The 23,901-nt window shown below is 35.2% G+C and overlaps 1 protein-coding gene and 1 long non-coding RNA gene across 2 annotated transcripts in view; both read right to left on the minus strand.

The window, feature by feature from the left end:
• LOC137397207 (uncharacterized) overlaps nt 1-23,901 on the minus strand; it is a 408,152-nt gene that overhangs the window by 325,900 nt on the left and 58,351 nt on the right. The window lies entirely within an intron of this gene.
• Nucleotides 4,957-10,591, minus strand: LOC137396738 (uncharacterized). Its single transcript, XR_010978601.1, has 3 exons — nt 10,454-10,591; nt 6,767-6,823; nt 4,957-5,013 (listed from the first exon to the last, which is right to left on the minus strand). It is a non-coding gene; the product is annotated as an uncharacterized lncRNA (long non-coding RNA).

Raw genomic sequence — 23,901 nt, forward strand, 5'->3', positions numbered from 1 at the left:
AAAAAGTCGGGCAATTTTGTGAAGTTTTTGCTTCGTACCGCGTAAAAAACTCCATATAACTTAAAGTGTATCATCGGGCGAGTTTTAAAGTTTGATTTGAGTGTTAGTCTGTCTCGCCACACCTGCGAGAAAAGAAAGCGACATACAGCGGTGTCAAAAAGTATTTGTCCACCTCAAACCTCACTGCCCATTTTAGGTAAATTTGTTGTAGTAGTCATGTAGAGGGATTAAACCCTGACAAACCATGCATCATTTAAAAGTAAATTAACATTAGATCTTGTTGACACCATCAGTAATAAAATTACGGTTATCAGGGATCAATAATCATTTATAGGCCAATCAATGTGAATCAGTGCTTATTAACTCATTTTCAAACGCAATATGACATTATTAATTTTCAAAAGGAATATTATCACAACAATAAAGATCCTGTTGGACAGCATGTGCAGCAAAGGTTTACAGTTTTGCTTGTTAGAAGAGGAACAGCTAGAGATCCCAGAATTCATACCAGCGTCAACATCAACCATGGATAAGAAATGTGTCAACGACCTCATCATTTGCCTGCATACGATGGGCAATCTGAGCAATAGAAAAATAGTGAAGAAGCTTAGAGTATTTCAATCTAAAGAAAATTAAGTGGTAAAGAAATGAATGCAGCATCAAACCACCAAAGATCTACCACGATCAAGGCGTTTGAAAAAACCAGCTGTCCAACATGATTGCTGGTTTCAGATTATGAACACTCAAGCGCTCGTGAGGCTTGTTCACAGCATGCCTAAGGCTGCAGAATGGTTATAGTCTGCAAAGGCTACCAGATAAAATATTAAAATGCAAAACAACCCCAATGGTTTTTTTCTGGGCCCATAACAGTACAAGACTGTTATTTTCAATTTAGAAAATAATTAAAGAAGAGATAATAACGAAATTTGCGATGACATATTTTCTGGTATGCAGTGTGAATTAGTAGGCAGCGGTTGATACAATAGAAGATATTTGGCAATTTTAAAATCTAGTTATTTCTATTTTTTCAGCTCATTAGGATTGTTTTGATACAGGGTTTTATGTATGCGGTGCAAAATATTTCAAATTATGATGAATTTATTGCAGTGCTACACTTACTTAAACAGGCAGACAAAGATTTTTTCCCAACACTGTACATAAAGCATTATACATATAATACATACAATTTCCATGACATTCTGACTTTTGTGATAATTTGTCTGAAGTGACAACGGAACAGAGAATAGGTACATATAGCAGTGCAATTGTTGATAAATACTTTAAGGCTATTGGTCGGTGCATCTGAATGTCACGAGTTGGAGTTGCAATCTTTAGCTCTTAAGAACGAATAGATGACGAAAAGGTACTATCGCTTTTTTATAGTGAAACTATTTTTTCTTAGTCAATTGTTGTAAGTCGCTGTCACGTCAAACTATGCGCTCTTCATCAAATTATTGTTAAATTACCACAATCATGGTCTATTAAACCAATGAGGTTGATCATGAAAAGTTGTCGATGAAAACCAATAATACAGTTAAGGCACCGCCAATACATTCAAAAGAATTTAAGTCGGATTCTCACATGAGCGAGTTTGGAAAGGTCCTGAAATGGTTTAGACAATTTACATGTATGTTAACATTCTTATAATGAAAAATCCTTATCGTGTAAACGTTCCTAGAACTGATCATCTCATTTTAGCAGCGCCTACTGTACAGTCATGTCTGATATGAGAGCAAAATGCATTCTGGGACAAAAGCTCGCAAGTTAATTTTCTTAAAGTCCTATCTCAAAAATGTTTTTGATATAAATTAACTAAAGATAAATTATTGTGTTGCCATCCTCTAAAAAACTACCAATAAGAGATATTACAATGAAAAAATACATGATTTTATCTATTCATGCTCTATACCCATGCCCCCAAGGCTACAAATACCTATGTAAAGGTTATGGTCTGCATTAAAATGTAGCAGTATTATGTACAACATAATTTTGAGTAGTGGCAGTATGCAGCAGTCCATACAGTAGCATACCGTATGGAGTTCTTACCTTTCAGAGAATCATAGCACTAATGATTGTGAGAGAGAGAGACCTGATGCAACACGCTTGGTACGCTACACTTTTGTGGCATCGCATAAACAAACTTAAAGTATAAATTTAATATAACTGAATTCAGCTTAATAAAACATTCTTGAAAAAAATGTTCTGATCTTATATTAGAGCTAATTCTATTTTTTCTTCATTTTAATTTTTAAATCATCTCTTCCTGGCTGGAAACTTCTCGATTTGCTTATACTCTCATTTTCAGCCAACCTTTTTAAAACAAATCTGAAGCAGACCTGACGGGAAAACCGAGTGATGTAGTTTCCGTAACTGGCCTTTCGCATCTTTGGGCATTTAGTGATACATCAAAAACCACCTTGCAAGCTCGCATCTCTAATTTTCTAGAATTTCAAGGCGAAAGTAGGTAGTGAGATAGTGAATGGTACAGAATTTGTCTAAACATAAATTGCTTGAATTCTTAAATCTATTTATTGGTTATTGTTATATATATATATATATATCAATATATTTATTTTGAAGGTTTGGGGTAGACTGACGCAATCTTCTGAAGAATCAATTGATTTCCTATAGCCGGTTTGTGTATTGACTCGTGTTCGCTTCAAATTCTGTATCATTTACGATTTTGCTACCCATGAAAGTTTATTATAAGTTATGACTAATGTGTTGAGAGTATATGGGAGGTCATTAAGTACAAAGCCCATCAAGTCAAGTAGTCAATGATGACTTACCAGCTGTTCAAAATTAGGTTTGGTACGTGTCTAATGACAGGGAAGAAGCGTTCAACTGACATTTATGATCTACTCATCGCCAAAATCTTCCGGAAGACAATGCAAGGAAGAGGGCCTTGATGACCGCCCAGGCCTATATAGATGAAAGAACCGTGAGTCACCACCAGTTTGTATGTCAATGAATTTGATATAGAAATACATAAAGTGCTGGTCAAATGAAAAGCAATACACGAGATGTTATGGATGAATAGCTATGCAAATGGCTTTGTGCTAACCCTTGGTATGAAATATTACCCAAGCCTGTGTCATTAGACAGCAACCACATTTGCTAGTTAAAGCTCTAATTTTCAAATAAATTAGACAATGCTATGTAAATACATGTAAGATAATATCATAGTTGTTAAATATAAATACAAACTTGTAAAAATCCATGATACGAAACCGAGTTTTAACCCGTTGATCCTTGCTCGATCTAATCAATGCGTGTCAGTAAACCTAGACAATATGTCCAGCAATCCGAAGTTATTAATTTTTTACCAAATATAGCTAAATGTGCTAACAATACAATGATATTTGGTGAAACAGCAGTACAAAACGTCGGACAACCTACAGCAGATGTCATCAAACAGAAAAAAACAGTATGTCACCATTATTCGGGCTAAAACTATAAAAGTTCGCATGATTTTAAACACTCATTAAACATTTACAGATAATATTCATCCATAGCACACTCATCATCCTTTCATGACTCAAAATATACTGGAAATTTATACTTATAATCATAAAATTCCACATTTGTATCACAGTCATTTATGACCTACCAACGAATGAGTCATATTGATTGTTTCGCGATATCATTCCAATAAAATGTGTTATTATAATGAAAGAAGTAGATAAAGATAAGTGAAAAATGTTACAAATGGAAGTGAAATTCAGAATCTAACATCCTGCGAACAAATTAATTTTATTAGTTTTTGCTGTTGCTTAAAAACATATTTTGTAAACAGAACCATATGGAAGCCTGTATTCTGCCATTAAGGTTTCTGCCACAGCCTACGCAATTCCGTAATACCAGCTGTGAGGGTTCAGAGGGCTAACATTGATGAGATACTGCATTATTTACTGTTTTGGTTAGTATTGTTCCTTATACCTAAATTGTAAAAACAAATGAAAAATAATTTTCTTTTGTTTTGCAGGTACAACTACAAAAACATTGACAACAAGCGTGATAATCTCAAATCAGAAGATTGGAGACTAAAATTATAAAAACACTACACCATTCTATGTCATTTTAATTGAACAAGTTGAACTGACTGAAACATGCTACATCTCCGGTGTTTTTTTGTGTAAAACCTAACTTAATACATGACACCAGCATAGTCAGCGTGATATTTAAATGCAACTATAATTATTTCCCGAGTTGCATTAGTCCATAGCAAGCATAGTTGCTGAATATTGCACATCTTTCAAGTGGAGTAAACCCAGCACTTATACATTCTGCTCAAAGAGTTCTTGTGCCAAATCTCAAACTCAGCAGTCAAAATTCTAGCCAACAAGATAAAAATACTCAAACTTTTAAATATCAAGATTTGAGAGAAGATAATTCCCGAATTTCCGGTGAGTATAATACTACTTTTTACTAACAAAAGTCAACCAAAATACCATGAGAACAGTAATACACAGTGTGGGTAAGGTTAGTCGGCTAGGCTATTAAGAACTAGATGAAATCATATTTGTTATAGACAGGGTTTAGATTTATAAGAGGGTCAGTATGGTGTAATCTCAAGAGTTCAAAACTTTCAAGTTAGAAACATTTGAAAACATTGAAATCAATATTCAGAGGCTAAGCATGACACTAAACCACAAAAATTTTCATTTTAATGTCATGACCAGAGCTATATTGATTGCTAATTATGATTTTTGTTATGTGGGTCTACAGAAAAACGCTATCTTAAATAGTACTCCACCCTTTCCTATTATAATTAGTTAAAACAATATGATTTTTAAATTTCTTGTTGGCATGAGTAACAGTAACAAATTAACAAGAAAATAGGGCATTCAGCTAAAGACTAAGTCACAGTTGTTATCAAAATTATAGACCATATAATTAAACCCTGAAAATAAAATTGAAAAAAGAGTCTCACTGTTTTATCTTGTCAGTACATACCTGCAACCAAAAGCAAGTCAGGCATCATAGCATCATTACGAAACACGATTGCAGAATCTACAGAAAAAAAAGACAATTGATGGTGAGCATGCATTCATGTTGACCAAGATAAGTTAGTCAGTACATCACAAGTTAGACAAAGACACACGAGTAACGCATGTAAACAAGTGCCAGCGAGGTGTTGACAGTGGCTGATGGGATTAGCCATTTCTCTGAACTAAACAATCACCAGCCACGCTATTACATAATGCCATACACTCAGCTATACACAAATGGATGTTTAAATAATGCTAGCTACTAGATTATGACCTTCAGTTCTTGAACTGGGTAATGTCTGGCTCTGAAAGCTAAAGCTTGCAAGATACAAAAGGTGTCCCACAGCACATTGGAGAACTATCAAGCAAATTTAGTCATTGATTTTGCTAATGCTGCACACAAATTTGTTGCTAACTAGCATATTAATGTGTATACAGAGAGCCTAATTATTTTGCATGTATCTGTATCATGGTTCAAAAGCTAAGCTTGCTGAAAAATTATTTAGTAATTCATATCTACCAAAGCATTATGAATTATAGCAACTCTCGACTACTGCCAATCGCTTGACATTTCTACAGTTTCTTCGGCTTTTATGACTACAGAGGTTTTCTTGGTTTGCGATTAGGTTATCTGTAGTGTTCTTGTCCCTGCATGCACATATATCTTTTTTGATCACTCAAACCTTATCTCTATCTCTTCTTCGAGTACATAGAACAGTTTAAGTATTGTTCAATATATATACTTAAATTGTAATTTTACAGGTGAAAATAACTTTTTATCATTTTGCAGGTAGAACTACAAAAAACATTGGCGACAAGCGTCAAAATCTCAAATAAGAAGAATGGAGACTAAAATTATAAAAACACTACACGACTCCATGTCATATTTAATTTTACTAGTAGAACTGACTGAAACATGCTATATCTATGGTGTTTTATGTGTACAACCTAAATTATTACAAGACACCAGCTTAGTCATCATGATATTGAAATGCAATTATAATTATTTTCATAGTTGCATTAGTTCGTAGCAAGCCTGGTTGTTGAATATCACACATCTTTCAGTCCCAGTAAACCCAACATTAATCCATTCTGTTCAAATAATTCAAGCACCAAATCTCACACGCAGCAGTCTAAATTCTAGCCAACAAGATAAAAATACTCAAACTTTCTAATTACAAGATTTGAGAGAAGATAACCCCATGAATTTTCAGTGAGTTTCACTGCTAGTGCCAAACCCTAATTTGTACTAACAAAAATCAGCCACAATACAATCAGGACAGTACTACACAGTGTGGGTAAGGTTATTCGGCTAGGCTATTAAGAACTAGATGAAATCATATTTGTTATAGACAGGGTTAAGCTTTATAAGAGGGTCAGTATGGTGTAATCTCAAGAGTTCAAAACTAGAGTTAGAACTCATTGGAAAACATTGAAATCAATGTTCAGAGGCTAAGCATGACACTAAACCACAAAATGTTAATTTTAATGTCATGACCAGAGCTATATTGATTGCTAATTATGATTTTTGTAATGTGGGTCTACAGAAAAACGCTATCTTAAATAGTACTCCACCCTTTCCTATTATAATTAGTTAAAACAATATGATTTTTAAATTTCTTGTTGGCATGAGTAACAGTAACAAAATAACAAAAAAAGAGGGCGTTCAGCTAAAGACTAAGTCACAGTTGTTATCAAAATTATAGACCATATAATTAAACCCTGAAAATAAAATTGAAAAAAGAGTCTCACTGTTTTATCTTGTCAGTACATACCTGCAACCAAAAGCAAGTCAGGCATCATAGCATCATTACGAAACACGATTGCAGAATCTACAGAAAAAAAGACAATTGATGGTGAGCATGCATTCATGTTGACCAAGACCAGTTAGACAGTACATCACAAGTTATGGTGTGTTTACACTGGCCAGGACCGACTCCGATTAGGTGCCAATACTCTGACTCAGACCGGTACCTCAGACATTTCACGTATGGGTGCCGACACCGACTCCCCTTTACATTGCAACGATCGAACCATTTTTTTCGGTACCAACAGCCAATCACAGCGCTTCGCCGTTCTGACCTTCACCCAACCACGCAAAGACGAGTACACATAAAAATCAACGCGTTTGATGTGGAAAATTATATACTAGTACTACACTATTACTACTGCTCCTACTACTATCGCTAGAAGCAACTACTGAATGCCGAATGGAATCTTCCGATGACGATTAGATTTTGTTGATGGCAGGATCAGCTGCGGGAGCTCTGACAGTCTGTATTATATGTAATTATATGTTTGTATATATTTTATGTCTATAAATATTTTATTATATGTGTTTTCCTTTTTATTATAGCCTTGTTACTCGTTAGGCTATCAATTGTCGTCGTTTATGTTGTCATATCAACGCACTAGCGGGCCTAATTATTGGCCATTTAAACATTGTTACCTGGTGTTCCTACTCGGTTCCGTTAACTGGAACGGGCAATTTTATTGTATATAAGGGCGCAACGCTCACTTAGTAGACAGAGCGAATGGCCGTACGCTCCTCGGCTAGTAAATTTCCTTCGCTAATAAAACCTTGAATAAAATCACACTCAATTTATTTCTGTATGAAATAATTTAGATCGTGCCAAGTAAGGGCCGGCAAATTCATTTAAAGTAGTACATGTAGTTGAACTAGTAGTAGTACTAGTAGTAGTCATACACCTGGCTATTCACTTTTAATTAATTTAAATAAAAGCTCACTATCAGAAAGAGCACTAGGGAAAGTTTAATGACAGTCTCCTAGCCTCTCATTAAACCTAGCCCTTTCGTTTCATAAACTTAGAACTGCCATTAAAGCTTAGGCTCATTTAATCAGAGGCTCCTAGCTTATGATTGGCTGATGAGCTGCTGGGATTCACCGGACACCGACTTTCAAATCAGCACCAACACCGATCTCTCTGCTCACACCTACCGATGCCGACACCGACTCATCAAATTGGTCTGCGCTCGACAAAATGGGTGACAAAATCGGCCAGTGTACACGCACCATTAGACAAAGAAGCATGAGTAATGCGTGTAACAAGTGCCAGCGAGGTGTTGACAGTGGCCGATGGGATTAGCCTGAACTAAACAACCCCCAGCCATGCTATTACATAATGCCATACCCTCAGCTATATACAAATGGATGGTTAAATAATGCTAGCTACTAGATTATGACCTTCAGTTCTTGAACTGGGTAATGTCTGGCTCTGAAAGCTAAAGCTCACAAGAGACAAAAAGGGTCCTGCAGCACACTGGAAAACTATAAAGCAAATTTTAGTCATTGATTTTGCTAATGCTACACACAAATTTGTTGCTAACTAGCATATTAATGTGTATACAGAGAGCTTAATTACTTTGCATGTATCTGTATCATGGTTGATTAGCCAATCAAAAAAATGTTCAAAAGCTAAGCTTATGGCAAAATAGTCATTTCTTTTAAGTAATATCTGCAACTGGGAATATTAATAATATCATTCAATAATATAAACATCCATGGTAAAAGATTTTTCTCATGTCATGCGTATCTAATATCCTTCACAAAGCCTTGTTAGCAAAGCTGATGCTACATGTAGTTCTAGCATTATACAATGTTGCTCATTTTACATCCATTTTTCGTCCTAAATTTCTATACTGAAAAATGAACTACTGCTAACTTTTGCCTTGCAATGGAAGCTTTGATAAGCATATGGTACGGAAATAATTTTTGTATGAATATTACAATATAAATTACAGTCAAACATGGATAACTCGGCCACGGATAGCTCGAAAACATGGTTAATTCGAACAGTTTCTTTGGTCCGTTCCCACGTAATGATAAATTGCTATAGATAACTCGAACTCAACACTGTTAATTCGAACTGTTTTTTTGCCCAACAGCTACCGAAACGGCCTATTCAAAGCCATAGAGGTAAACTTCATCTTTTCGTAATTCATAAGCGTCGTTATTACCACCATCGGCAAAATATTTTTGTCAACGACTTTTCTAAAAGTTTGGTGAAATTTGATTTATACTGCGATACGATGAATAGCACGGGCTAGCCGGGTCTCGCGCGCAAGAATTTTCGCCACCCACATACAAAACAAAAATCGCATGTTGTTTTGTATGTGCGTGGCGAAAATCCTTGAGTGCGTGACTCGGCTAGCCCGTGATGAATAGTTTTCCGACGTTGATTCCGTGTTGAATCAACGTCGGAATGTTGAATGTTTAAAACGTCTTAAAAAATGTTGTAATTAAACGTATACGTCGTCTGAGCTACAAAAACTATTCATCGTTTGACCTAAACACAGAATACGTGTGTACATTCAATAAGTATCTATTAAAAAAGCGTGAGTGATATAGAATGTACCGTAAAACCTCGTAAAACTTCTAATTGAACTGCCTCGGAGTGTTGCTCTTAACGAATCCCAGGTAAAGTAAGGTAATCTGCATAAACTTCAAGAAAAAACGGCAAAATTGATCGTGGGTAAAACCCCAAAAGAAAAAAATGTCTTTTCTTTTGAGCATTTCAACAACGATCAAGTTTTGCCAATGTCAATCTGAAAAACGTCCTGGCAATAACATCACCTCAAACAACAAACCAATCTCAAGTGATAGAAAAATCTCTATACTTTTTCATGAAAACGTTTTAAACTTTACATTAGAAGCATTTAATTTGAAACAAACCATTTGTGCTTTTGATTTATATTATAGTTTGTATATGTACATGTATCTACTAATAAATAAGTAAATATATGGACTTGTGACAGTGCTCTGATAACTTGAATGCTCTGATAATTCGAACACTTTTGCTCGGTCCCTTGAAGTTCGAGTTATCCATGTTTGACTGTATATACCATTTCACTATTCAGTTCTTAAACATCCTTCTGTAAACCATATTATTGAAACAGTTGCTGTACATTTTTGAATCCCTTAAAATCTTTAAAAAGTTGAAAAACTTATCATTCGCGACCTTGAAGCTTTAATGTAAAGCATGCATCTAGCAACCAGTTAGCAAGACAACATTTTTCTGTAATCCATATCTACGGAAACATTACCAAGGATAGCGACTCTCAATTCTTGCAAATCACTTGACATTTCTACAGTTATCTTCAGCTTTTAAAACTACATATGTTGTCTTGGCCTGCGCGGTCAGGTGAGTTTTTGTACCTGCATATTTTTTGCTCCCTATAACTATATATCTAAGCATTCATAACAGCCTTTCTCTTCTTTGATTTTCTGCTTTTCAGTTGTTATACGACTAACACATATATAAAGTCAGAATGACTGCGTTAAAAACATGAACATGAAATAAATGTTAGGCTACAATCATTCAGGCTTCTAATAAAAGTCCTAATTTTTTGTTACTTTGGATGAGTGACAACCACAAATTATTTAGTTCAATGTAATCCCCAAGGTACATGGTAAGCCAGAGCTAAAGCATAAGCACACATACCTGCTACCTCCACTATCTGTCCTATTTCTTAAATAGAGTTTTAGCCTATCCTTGTTTGTCTAAATCAGAAACTAAAGCTAAAAGCCTGACTGTAACGAGATGGAATGAGGTAGATTTACAGCCTTACTTAGGCCTGGTTCAAACCAATATGGCATCTAAGACACGCGTGACAGAGTACCTGTTATGCAAGCGATCGCTCATGGACTACAAGCTCAGAGTGCGCGACTATTATGTCCTACAGAAAGAAATGTCGTCATTTGCGCAATTAAATTAATTTTATGCCCATACGCAGCTACACAATTTGTTTGCTTTCCAGCTGTTGGATACATAATGAGTCGAGATTACGCAGCTGTCCCCAGGTCTGAACCCGGCCTCACCTTAGCATGCGCAGACAAAGGAGTGCCACACTGATAATTTCAAGATAGATAAACTTCACTACAGGATTTGTAAATTTTTGATGGTTTTAATTTATACGCTACCACGTGCACAATAATATATATATATATATATATATATATATATATACAATATATCATTATATTTTTAAAACAACAACTGCAAGAGACTTGCCAAATCATTAGTTCAAAAGGCAATGATGAAAGCGGGGATGAATTTGAGCACAAATTTAAAAAACAATATATGCATAGTGCATAAAATGCTTTAGAAAAAAATATATTTGAAGCATATAGGTGTCTTTTAATGCTTTTTAAATGCTTTCTGGAAGGCTCACCTATCTGGTATGTATATGAAATTTATTTTAAGACTGCAGGGCTTTCTGCAATGCTTTAAAACAGTATACAGTTCACAAGCTATCGGCATGCTTAATCCATCATGGCTAACTGATTGTCAATGACAGTAGTTTAAAAACACTGCTACATTAGGCAGCAGTAAAAACTTTTGTTAAATCTTTTCTTTTTCAGTTTAATATATATGATATCTGAGTAAATACAACATCTTTAAAATTTATTGAAAGCCTTTTACTAAAAGCATTGGAGTAAGTAAGAACGTCAAAGTTCAGAGTGACAGTGAATTGGCATTGCCTTAATTAGTGTGTCTCTATCAAAGCCGGGCACTGCTACACTTTTGCTGCATCATTTGCTGTTAATTTCTCTCATCCTTTGTCCAGCTGGAGACAATCCATAGGTATTACGTAATTACTCTTGCATTGAGGGTCTGCTGCGCCAAATTGGACATTCACTGATCCCCATAGCTCGTTGCTCTGGAGTGATTATTTCTAATCACAATCATTCTAAACATAGATGTTTGGATTCATCAAATTGAAAAACATTTAAAATCCCTAATTGGAAATTATGCAACTCCTATTAAAACATACATGATAATAATTGAAAACTACCGTATGATAGGACAATCTTGTGCCAACACAATCTGTTTGAACTATTATAGCAATAACAAGTAACAGTTATTAGCGGAGAACATTGGCTAACAGAACATTTCAGGGGTTGATGTAGATCTGGCCATCCATAGGAGCTTATTTGAGAATTGAACAATGAACCACAGTTTGAATGCCAGGAGTTCTAATTGAACAGGCAACGGCTGTCTAAAAAGATAATGAAACTTATGAAAGGTTGGGAAGTTAAAAAGGAGCCTAGCTTAATCATTCTCCAAGTTTGTGATGACAGCTCACACCTAAAAAACAGAAGAACATTGTTTGGTTTAATCCAAACTTGTAAATACTAATGATTGGATCCGATAAGCGCCCCTAGCCCATATAGGTTGCTGTTTTTTTAGGTTTGGCTAACAGCTGAAGCCAAATAAGTAACTAATGTATTATTATTATTGTACCAGAAAATGTGGCCAATATCTTATTATTGGGTTATATAACATCTATAATAGATGTTATATAACTCAATTATAAGATATTGGCCAAATTTTATGGCAAAAATTTCATTAAGAGTTGAAAAACATGTTTTCTTGAGTTGTTTGTGATAGATAGCCAAGCTACTTAATTGCAACGCAAATAAATGGCATTTTGTGCATTTCAAAAGCATAGTAGCCAGAGCTAATGCTTTCACTTCTACATATACAGTTAGGTAGTTGGTATAATGAATCAATTTGGGAGTGGCTACCGGTTTCTGTTTAGATTGCGTAATAGCAAATGTGCTGAGGTTCTACCGTTCTGCTATGTCATACTCTGAACGTTTGCTGAGCCCTAGGTTTGTTGTTGATCTGTATTTCATTTTCATAACAATAATTTTATGAGCCTATAAATCTGGAATATTTGATATAAAAAAATTTCATAAAAGGCTTTTATAAATAGACTTGGAAACAATATTTCAGTTTGTTTTTATAACTTTTTTGTGCATTGATAAAGCGATGTAAAGTACAATCACTACAAAGCTAAAACAATCCTCCGCAATATTTCTTACTCTTACAAAAATATTACTTTCACTACCATCAGAGTCAGTGCTGCTATTTTTGTCGGTTTAATGAAAAAAAAGTAAATCTGAATTAGCTATAATATCATCAACATAAGTAATTATCTGTTGTCTAATGTAAGTTATGTATCTTGGTCTACTAAAATTCACTAAATGCCTCTCATCTTCAGCTCTGTTGTGATACTCTCCTTTACTGTTAAAGCATACGTAGCTCACTGACTCCAGCAAAACAATGCTACTAGCATAACTCATCAACGACAAAAACAGATACAAAAACCACAGCATAATTGCTTTATAATAGCATACCATAACATACCTTAGGCAAGACTAACTAATGACGAAAAACATCATGAATACTTTAACCATAGATATAGTAAACCCTAGATTGGCGAATAGCTATCAATACAATGGAGCAAAAGTGAGGCCTATAATTGGCTGTTGTTTTCACTACGTTACGTCGTAGTGATGTGCATCACAGCATCAAAGCCTTCAATTGAGCAATAAGTTTAGTAGTGGAAGCACGCTTGGCATGCTAGTTTTTAAGTCATAAACATAACAATAAGACCAAATTCTTAGTGAAATGTCATCAGAAGAGACCACAACACCCCAGGTATATCCTGAATTGCCCATAACAAAACAGAACTTCAACTCAAAACAAGAAGTTCTCAACAATATCATAAGCTATCTATGCAGATTAAAGACACCAAGCTGAAAGCTGCTAGTGGAAAATAATAGGAAAATCATCATCATTTCGTCATTGGTTTTGAGTCAGCAGCCAAATCTGTACATGACATTGCTCAATATCTTTTCAGCAACTACCCTTACATCAACTACTTCCTAACCTTTAAGATCAACCAGGATCACATTGAGATTCTGTTTTCCACAATACGATCTAAGGGTGGCTATAACAATAACCCGGATGTGCAGTGCTTTAGATCTGCACTTCGAGCACTGTTCACAAAAGCAGATATCACACCAAGTCCCAATGTTAACTGTATTGATCTGGATGTGAGCAGGGCTGAAAAAACTGGCCAACTCCTGCTACATTCTCTGGCTAGAAAGAAAAAGAGAGAAGAGACAAAAGCTGAGGAAGGTGAAGATGAGGAGTTCGGTGATGAGGATTTTTTTCTAACTCAAATGTGATGAGCGTATCAAGTTCTTGACCGATGTCGAAGTAGTAGGAAGTAGAAATAGTGATGACATAACCCTAATCTCAGTTAAAAACAGAGGAGGATTGGTGACCAGATTGATAGGCCAAATATGAATTGCTGCAGAAAAGTGCCTACGTTCACACATGGAGAGCTGTGGTATCACACAGAGAGCTTTTAAACAAGTAACATCACAGACAGTAATATATATGTCTTATTACATAACCTCCATCAAGGTTTTACATGTACAGTGCATGTCAACAGTCTACTCAAAACTATAGTAAATCGCTATACTAAAATCAGAAAACGCTATGCCGCTTCGAAGCAGGAATCTAGTTCAACCAACCTTAGACAAAAACTATCTCGTCTAGTTATTTTCAGTCATGTCTAATGGGTGTTTAATACAGTGGTCCAGCTTAACTGCTTCTAAACCTCATTTGATTCATTAGTTTGTTATTAGCTTAATTTCTATTTGGTCAATCTTTGTATTATCAATGATATAGAAGCTTCTAAATCATTGGTATTATTCATTACCATGTGTGTAAGATTCTTGCCTTTCTCATCCAAAGTCATTACAGTCATACTTCGACTTACGAGCTTAATGCGTTCATAGACTGAGCTCGTATGTCAATTTACTCGCATGTTGGTGCAATTTATTTATATATAGAACAATTAAATATATATTGAAAGGTTTTCATACTCTGAAAATGCAAATAAAACACTCAAAACAATATATTGTAACAAAAAGAACATGTTCGTTATTGTCCTAACTTACCACATGCTTTCAAAAAGCAACAAATAAAAATAATGCAAGGAAATGTGATTAATTAAAATGTAAAATTAAATACATACAATAGCGGTTAAAGCTAGCATTTGCCAGAGAGGGAGAGATAAGTTATTCTTCATTACAACAGTTGACTTTGATAAATTTAGATTTTATCTAAGTCTTAAAAGACAAACTCAAAAGCAAACCTAAAAGCAAACTTTAATCTTTAACTTAACGTAATTAAAGTTTCTTCGGCGTTCATAGTTTTAAGTTTCTCGCTGGTTAGCTAATTTTTCTTTTGTTTCACTCTCACGACCAGCCGGCCGTTTTAAGAGAAACCTATCTAAGGGCGTTTGCCTTTGTCGCCCTTTCAACGTGTTGCGATCCGGATGAACACAGGTGTTGTCACCAAGGGTTAATGCATGACCGCTAGCCAACTTGTCCGAATGTCTATTTTTTATAGCCTTGATAGATAGCACCGGCCATTTCACGTAGCATCGTTTCAGTTACGCAGTCACCGGCCAATTCTTTGTCTTTTATCCAAAACCTGAGCAGTCTCTCTATCAGTGGTCGTGAATATGGCTGCATTGTTTAGAAACTATGGTTAGTCCTTTTGCAGACTAAATGCCTTGAATATAATCCTTGTGTTTGATAATTGTGGATGTATTTCTGTCATATTGTTGCGCAAGCTCAATCACGCATACATCTTTTGCATATTGTTCAATAATTTTCCATTTGATATCAATTGTTATCATTCGCTTTTTCTTTGCATTATCTATCCTTTTACTGGCAAACTTTCGGTCTACGCACGGTACTCTTAATTCACATAATTCTGCACTGAAAATCACGCACAAAAAACATGGTACAAAAGTATAATCTGAGCAGTTGAAAAATACAGAGTGATGCTGTTCTCATAAAACACCTCCGACATACTTGGCAACTGTCTCATGTGCTCGTATCTCAAACATGGTTCGTATTTTAGTGCTAAAACTTGCTTAAAAGCTGGCTCGTACCTCAAGTTTCTCGTACGTTAGGGCACTCGTAAGTTGAAGTATTACTGCATATAAGTTTTACATATTTTCAATAAAATATGCAGTCTCAGATGCACAAACTATGGAAAAATTGAGCAGTTTTTAGTGCTAAGTCAATAGGAGTTAATAGATCAGCTGATTCGCTTTGCACATCACCATGACGTTGTGTCATGCTAATTATAGGCCTCACTTGTTTTGATTATTCGCATATCTAGGGTTTACTATATCTATGACTTTAACAGATGATTGAATGTGAGCCAGTGCTAAAACTAATATTAATGACATATTTAATGACAGACCTAATCCTACTCTGCTTATGATAGGTAATCCAATTCACATGTATCTTGGAAGGTTCTTACATAAAACTTACACAATAATGTTGGTTTTTTCGGTTGGAAATTTCCAAACAAAAATTTAAAATTATCTTGTGATTCAATGCTAATTTTATACAACAAATTTTGGACAACATTGTCAATACCATAAAAGTCCTAAATATCACTGGTTATGTTGTCAACGGATAATAAAATCAGGCTACTACGCAATTACTGGGAAGTTCGCGAAAATGCGCAGTCGACCATATATTTCACATAACTGAGCATACGGCAGTGAAAGCGTATACGACACTGTATATTGTTAGTCATATGTATATTTAGTGATCGAATCTTAGGAAAACCAGAAACATGAGTGTACCAGGACCTTTGAAATTGAAATTGAAAATTGAAAATTGAAATCCATTGAAAACTACCAACTAAAAATGTATAATGGTAAAAATTAGATTTAAAAAAAAAACAAAACACCAAAGGTAATATCAATTAGCTACCTATAGGAAGTGCAACTTTGGCTTTTCCAATCGTTGAAAGAATATACAGTAGGCCTACATTACGAGCTCCTGCAGCATAAATAATATTTTCCAGTGAAGTTTACAATATATTGATTGTACAATATAAGAACAGTAAAATACATGTGAATTGCACAACCCATTCAAAGACCTTTCCAAACCGACCTTTCGGGCATACAAAGAGGAAAAACTTGACGTAATTTTTTTTAAATATGTGGGGTGTACTGTAACTGCAGTAATATTAGGGTGCATTGACAACTTTTCTCTGTTTTTGATCAACCTCATTTGTTTTTTACCATTTTTCAGTACTTCCACAATAACTTGGGGAGCGTACATCTTTGACATTCATTTACAACGATTTACTAATTTTTCTAAACAGCAATGTATAATCTGCAAAGGAAAACTAATAACAAATATTTTATGTCTACAAGGAAACAAAACAACAAAATATTTTACAAAAGCTGTTCTGCCTGCTCATCACCTATCTGTATTCAGAGGTCAAGGTTAGGAAAAAATAGAACTAGTGATGATACTCCCACTCGTTACATTCACATTGGTGGACTTACGCTGTAACACCTGCGCCAATCAATCGCCTTTATATTTATGAACATTGCACAATTACCCTATTCTCTGTTTTGTCGGTACATCTGGCAATCTGTCACAACCAACTAGATTGCTACGAAAATTATATACATAATATGTATAATGCTATATTCACATAGTCTTCTCTCTTACATGTAAAGCAATCAATATAAACTAACGTTTAAATCAAAGTTGAGAACTCACTCGACTTAGCATGTAATATGGAATTTTTTTGGTAGTCGGAAGCAAAAACTTTACAGAAATGTATGTCGTCTAGACTTTAGTTCTAAGAGGTATAGGCCTACGTTATAGGAGCGTTTACTGTATATGGTAAGAGTGATGGGAGTGATAAGAATGGCTTAGCCTTGTGGTTAGTCACTCTTGTTAGTAGACTTGCGGTCTGAATGTCATGAGTCCAATATACTGCAAGGCGATTTTCTCATTGCTAAGGCTTTATCGCTATAATTTGGTGAATGAATGACAGACAGACAAACATTGAGATTCGTGTATATATATATATATATATATATATATATATATATATATATATATATATATATATATATATATATATATATATATATATATATATATATCTGGATTTAACCCTGCATTTATTTATTCTAGCTTGTTCAAACTGCCATTGTGTTATCTTAAAAATTCTAGCAGCAAGGCCAAACGGCTAAATAATATACAAGCTAGGGCCCAGACAGTTCTATTTTCCAAACAGCTTTCTGTAAACTGCATCATCTGATTTGCTCTAAGGTCAGCATATAGCATGCATGCATATACCGTAATAAAAATAGGTATTTTTAATGTTTTATGTTTGAATGTACATGTTGGTTCTAGTAAGTGTTACAGAGCAGGCTTTATTATTCACATGTGTGTTCTACCACTCTTTAACTAGCTCTGCCTTACAAACCTGGCCCTTCAGGCTGAGAGCCACATAATGCGTATATAACGAGTATGTGATAATATTGCAAAATACTAGATAAGCAGCTGTAATAACATTGGCCTTGCTTTGACTGCAGCAACCGTAAATAACATCTCTGTCACATCTAGAAATACTGTGACGATTAGTGTTAGTCTTGCTTCATAAATAGGTGTATTTATAGGCCCACAGGATAAACCCAGCAATCAGCTGAAACTTGACCACTCCGACCCATATTTCTCAGTCCATTGGTCACCTGCACCTAAATTAGGCAGGGCTAAGAATAAAGGGAGTAACAGACAGAAATTTGTGCCTGTCCCAGCAACTATAGGCAATGAATTGGTACACCACAATTAGCTCTAAAGGTTAGCTCTGAGGTTGATTAGGTAACATTGTTTTATGGACTGGCTTGATGATCTGGCCAAATACAGAGCTGAATGCAAGCTGATTATACTAATTAATCTTGGCTTCACTCACATTTCCATTGCTACATCATCCAATTCGACTAATGTTGAAGTATAATCAAAATAACTATATTATAGCATTTGTAGACTCCTCCCCTCCTGATACATGGAGTTTTTAAAGAAGGTGCAAACCAACGGTGAAGGCCTCAACATCGCTTCAAAATCTTATAAATCGCACCGTCAAATACTTCAAAACCACTCCTGTCTCTTAAATAACCCATCTAAGAACTGTGGTAACTGAAGGCCAAAACTTCATGCTGGTTGCTTTCATGACACCAAGGCCAACCTTGCGGGTTTTCAAAAAGGGCACCTGGCTACATAGATGTTAATTAATATTGAGGTCAAGCCTTTTTACTTGTGGCTGCTACATGCCAACAGACAGCGTGTGTAATAAGAAAATTGTGATAATAATTGAATTTTCGCATCTGGTTGCATTTTTTCAACAATTCATCTCAACAACTATTAGACATGGTCATGATAAAAACACTCTAAAATAATTTGAGTTATGACATACTAAACTTTGAAGTATAAAGAATTTATTGTATTATAAACATTTCCAAGTTTTCCTAATATTTTTCAGATATATGGTAAAAGTGAGAATCTTTTTGTCCCCTTGTTAATAGATGTTTGTGTGAATCCCTGTTGCTATCTTCGTTCAAATGTCATTCATGGACAAATTAAAAGTATGTTGGAAACTCATTAAATAAAAATGAGACTGTAAAAATCAACCATTTCAGTTAAGCACACATGTTTTGGCTTTATTTTAAAAATTGTAGTTTTGCAAAAATATATTTGGCATATAATTTACCAAGTTTAACTAAAAAAACCTCATAGTCTCAGATTTTGATGATTTTTTTAATATGTTGTTGCCCATATTGAAAAGCGCTTATATCCCAAATTTTGATATTCTAGGGTCATTGGTTCAGGTGCTAAGAAGATTTCAACATTGACCATTTGTAGCCCGAGTTTGAGGGCATAGCACATCTACATGTAGCTGAATTTAGACTCATATGATCTGAAGAATATACAAGTTAAATATCTAGATTTTTGTGTCTACACAAAGTTTCTATATTTACACAAACAAATAGGTTTGAAATTTTTTGGATAAATAATGGGGGAGATAACTTAAACCAAAAAGGAACGAAAATGCTATTTTAAGCGACTATTCAAAAACAATTATCCCTCCTATCATATAATTTGCCTTTGTTTCTGTTATTATTTCTAAATTTCTCCATGCCTCAGCTATCCAAAACTAGTCTCATCTTCTCTGTAGATGTATCAGGTCAGAGTCTGGAAGCCATACAAGAATAAGGTCTTTGTCGAATTACTGCAAAAGGAGAGGTCAAGGTCAACCTGCGGTTTCAACAGTCGCACATTTTTCTCATGTTTTACACCAATTAGCATATGCAGATTTCATTAAAACTATCACAAGTTTGTGTTTCAGCCTGTAAAGTGCTGAAAATTGAGTTACAAATGCCCTCCAAACTCCTTTAAAACTTGCCTCAATCAAATGAGGTTATCCCCCTTGTCAAGCTTTAACTTGGCTGATTATTAGAATATTATCCTATCAAGTTCAAATATGCCGTGTAATTTTGATTTGTGATTGTGATAGTAATGAGCCTAAAATATTTTCTTAACTTACATTCCTCAATGTTATCAGTTGTTGTAGCTTCAAATGCATATGCTTTGCCTGAATTGGTGGTAGATGGCGGCGCCACAGCTAATAGAACATGCTCTTGTGGTACCCAGCAGATGTCATCTTGCTGTGGCCATGTGAAATTGTTTGTTGAGCCTTTGCACATGAATCTCACATTAACACAAACGTTCTCTCGATCATAGCCAATTGCCATCCTCATATACCATCGACCATCATATATACAGGCCAGATATTGTCCAGGTTGAGGTGTTAAGGTATTGCTGGTAACATGTGAGTCATCAGTCTTCCCAACTTTGTATTCTTGTAGCATACATTTTTCATCAACCAGTGGTGAAAGTTTGCAAACTTCAATGGATGTTCTACTGAGCGGCTTGAAACAGTGCAAGTTCTGAAAACCAATGACTCGTTGTGCTGCCTTGAACCTTGGTTTTTAATTCGCTGCTTGTTCTGCGACTTCTTCAGTGAGTACATAAAACACCTCCACCCCAGCAATGTTTTCTCTAGCATACTTGCACTGTGGTTTAGCACTGAGCAGTCTTTCTTTTCCTGACTTAACTAACTGCTTGGAGTGACGGGTGGCCAGTCTCTTGACCACCTCGTGAATCCCATCTCACGGACCTTTTTCATGTGAGATGGCAAAGAAGCTCCAAGATGCTGTAAGATTGAAATCAAGCTCATGGTAACATAAGTTGGCAAAGTTCTTGTAATTCCTGTATTGGGCGCCAGATCCATCACTGAAATAATTCACATGAGTCACTTGAGGTAGGTTTTTTTAATGAATCTGATGAGCGCTCTCTGGAATGTATGTATACAATCTAAAATGCGTTATCCGGATTTTACGCTTTGGATTGTAACCGAAAAGTGCTGCAGAAATTGTTTGCGATGTATTGGGTCACATAATCAGATTACGACTTGCCGATTAGACCAAACCAAAAGAAAACGGTAAAGTAGCAAGCATCTATATTTGATACGGTGTCTTCGGTAAAACCCGAAGTGTTTGTCATAAACCAGTTCTACGATAAGTTTTACATTGAGCTTTTTATTGGCATTTTAATTCACATGAGAACATCACGTGACAAGACAATAACCAAATATCATGTCTACGTCCAAGAAATAGAGAGATTCGAACCTATGGCAGCTTTTCGTTTTTGAGCTTTTAAGAGCTTGTAATTACATTTTCACACATTTGGCACCTACACCACAACAGAGTAAGACATGGTGAATCTTCTGATACCAAATAACTGTAATGTGAATTTTGTTGCAGGTCAACCTTTAAGTCAGGAAAAGAAAGACTGCTCAGTACTGAGCAACTGTACAAGTATGCTAGGGAAAACATTGCTGGGGTGGAGGTGTTTTATGTACCCACTGATGAAGCCGCAGATTAGGCAGCGATTTTGGAGCCAAGGTTCATATCAACACAATGAGTCATTGGTTGTCGGGAACAGCACTGGTTCAAGCCACTCAGTAGGAAAGCCATTGAAGTTTGAAAACTTTCACCACTTGTTGAAAAAAATGTATGCTACAAAGATATAAAGTTGAAAAGACTGATGACTCACATGTTACCAGCAATACCTTAACACCTCAACCTGGACAATATCTGGCCTGTATATATGATGGTCGGTAGTATATGGGGATGGCAATTGGCTATGATCAAGAGAACAATGATGTTAATGTGAGATTCATGTGCAAAGGCTCAACAAACAATTTCACATGATCAAAGCGAGAAGACATCTGCTGGGTACCACAAGAGCGGTTTTTTATTAGCAGTGGTGCCACCACCTACGACCAACTCAGGCAAAACATATGCATTTGAAGCTACAACAATTGATAACATTTAGGAATATATGTTAATAAAATAATTCAAGCTTCATTACTATCACAATCACAAACCAAAAGAAAACAGAAAATTTGATAATGAAAGGATAATAATCAGCCAAGTTAAAGCTTGGCAAGCGGGATCATCTCATTTAATTAAGGCGATTTAAAAAGGTGTTTGGAGGCCATTTGAAACTCAATTTTAAGCGGTTTACAGTATGAAACACAAACTTTAGATGGTTTTAATAAAATCTGCATATGTGAATTGGTGTAAACATGAGAAAAATGTGTGACTTTGTTGAAACCACAAGTTGACCTGGACCTCTACTATTGCAGTATTTCGACTAAGACGTTAATCTTGCAGGCTTATGGCTTCTATACGCAGACCCGATGCATCTACAGAGAAGACGAGACTAGTGTTAGATAGCTGAGCCTTGGGGAAATTCAGAAATAATAACAGAAACAAAGGCAAATTATATGTTAGGAGCAATAATTGTTTTTGAATAGTCGCTAAAAAAGCATTTTTGGTCATTTTCGGTCGGAGTTATCTCCCACATTATTTTTCTGAAATTTGTCATTCGTTTGCTTGTGTAAATATACAAATTGTGTGTAAACACAAAAGAATCTATACCTCTGACTGGTATATTCTTGAATTTATAAGAGTCTAAAGTCAGCTAAACATGCTATGCCCTCAAACTCAGGCGAAAAATGGTTCAAGTTCCCCAAGTTTCATGATCAGATAACGACTAGATGATTAGACCAAGCCGAAACAAAGCTGTAAAGTAGCGAGCATCTATATTTGATATGGGTTTCTCGATCAAACCCGAAGTGTTTGTCATAAACTAATGCTACGAGAACTTTTCTATTGAGCCTTGTATTGGCCTTCAATTTCACGTGAGAACATCAGTTGTCAAAACAATAACAAAAAATGCTGGACTAGCCTACGTCAGTAAAATAAATTGATTCCAACCGGCGGCGATTAACTGTTCGATTTAGAGCTTTTAAAAATTGCAATTACATTTACACATATTTTGCACCAACAACACAGCAGAGTAAGACATGGTCAATCTTTTGATACTATACACCTGTAATGTGAATTTATTTTGTGCAAGTCAATCTTTACAGCTTTTGATTAAAAGCTCTTAAATTAAAAATTAGATTAAAATTCTTGTTATATATGTTGGATGAAATGTGGTGTACTCTTGCATGTGTGACACAATAGTTATGATATAGTTAACTAAAAAATTCACACACGTCTAAAACCATCACTTTTTGTAAGATTTGCAATGTAGCTCTCTGTTTCAAAGTTCAATGTATTACACGAGCTAATTATATTTATCAAAGCGTTTTCATAAAAAGATTAAAATGTTGATATCATCGAAAATGTTGCAACTCTTACTCACTATTTATTGAGTAGGACGTACAACTAATATTGATGTCATTATTTGGCAAATACTTCCTATAAACCTTTTAAAACCAATATTTTGAAATTGTCCATTGCATAAAGTTTTAAAAATCATTATATAATCGTTGTATTTTCCTTCTTTTGACTTTCTGCATGTTGTTTTATTTGATTTGGCTGCAGGGATGTTTCAAAATTAAAATTGAGAATTTTTGATTGCATTGATAAAGTTCAGAAGAAAATGTTTACTCCAATAAGATGTCAATCGTTGCACTTCCTGTTCTTCATCCAGTGATGTCATCGGCTATTGCAGCCAAGTTGCGGTATTATGCATATTTATTGACGTACATATTATTTGTGTTTGCTTATGAGTGTTTAGATGCAAATTAGAATGTAAGCCTATCCTTAGATACACCGC

This window comes from Watersipora subatra, chromosome 5 (assembly GCF_963576615.1).
Source record: "Watersipora subatra chromosome 5, tzWatSuba1.1, whole genome shotgun sequence".
NCBI classification, from domain to species: Eukaryota; Metazoa; Bryozoa; class Gymnolaemata; order Cheilostomatida; family Watersiporidae; genus Watersipora; species Watersipora subatra.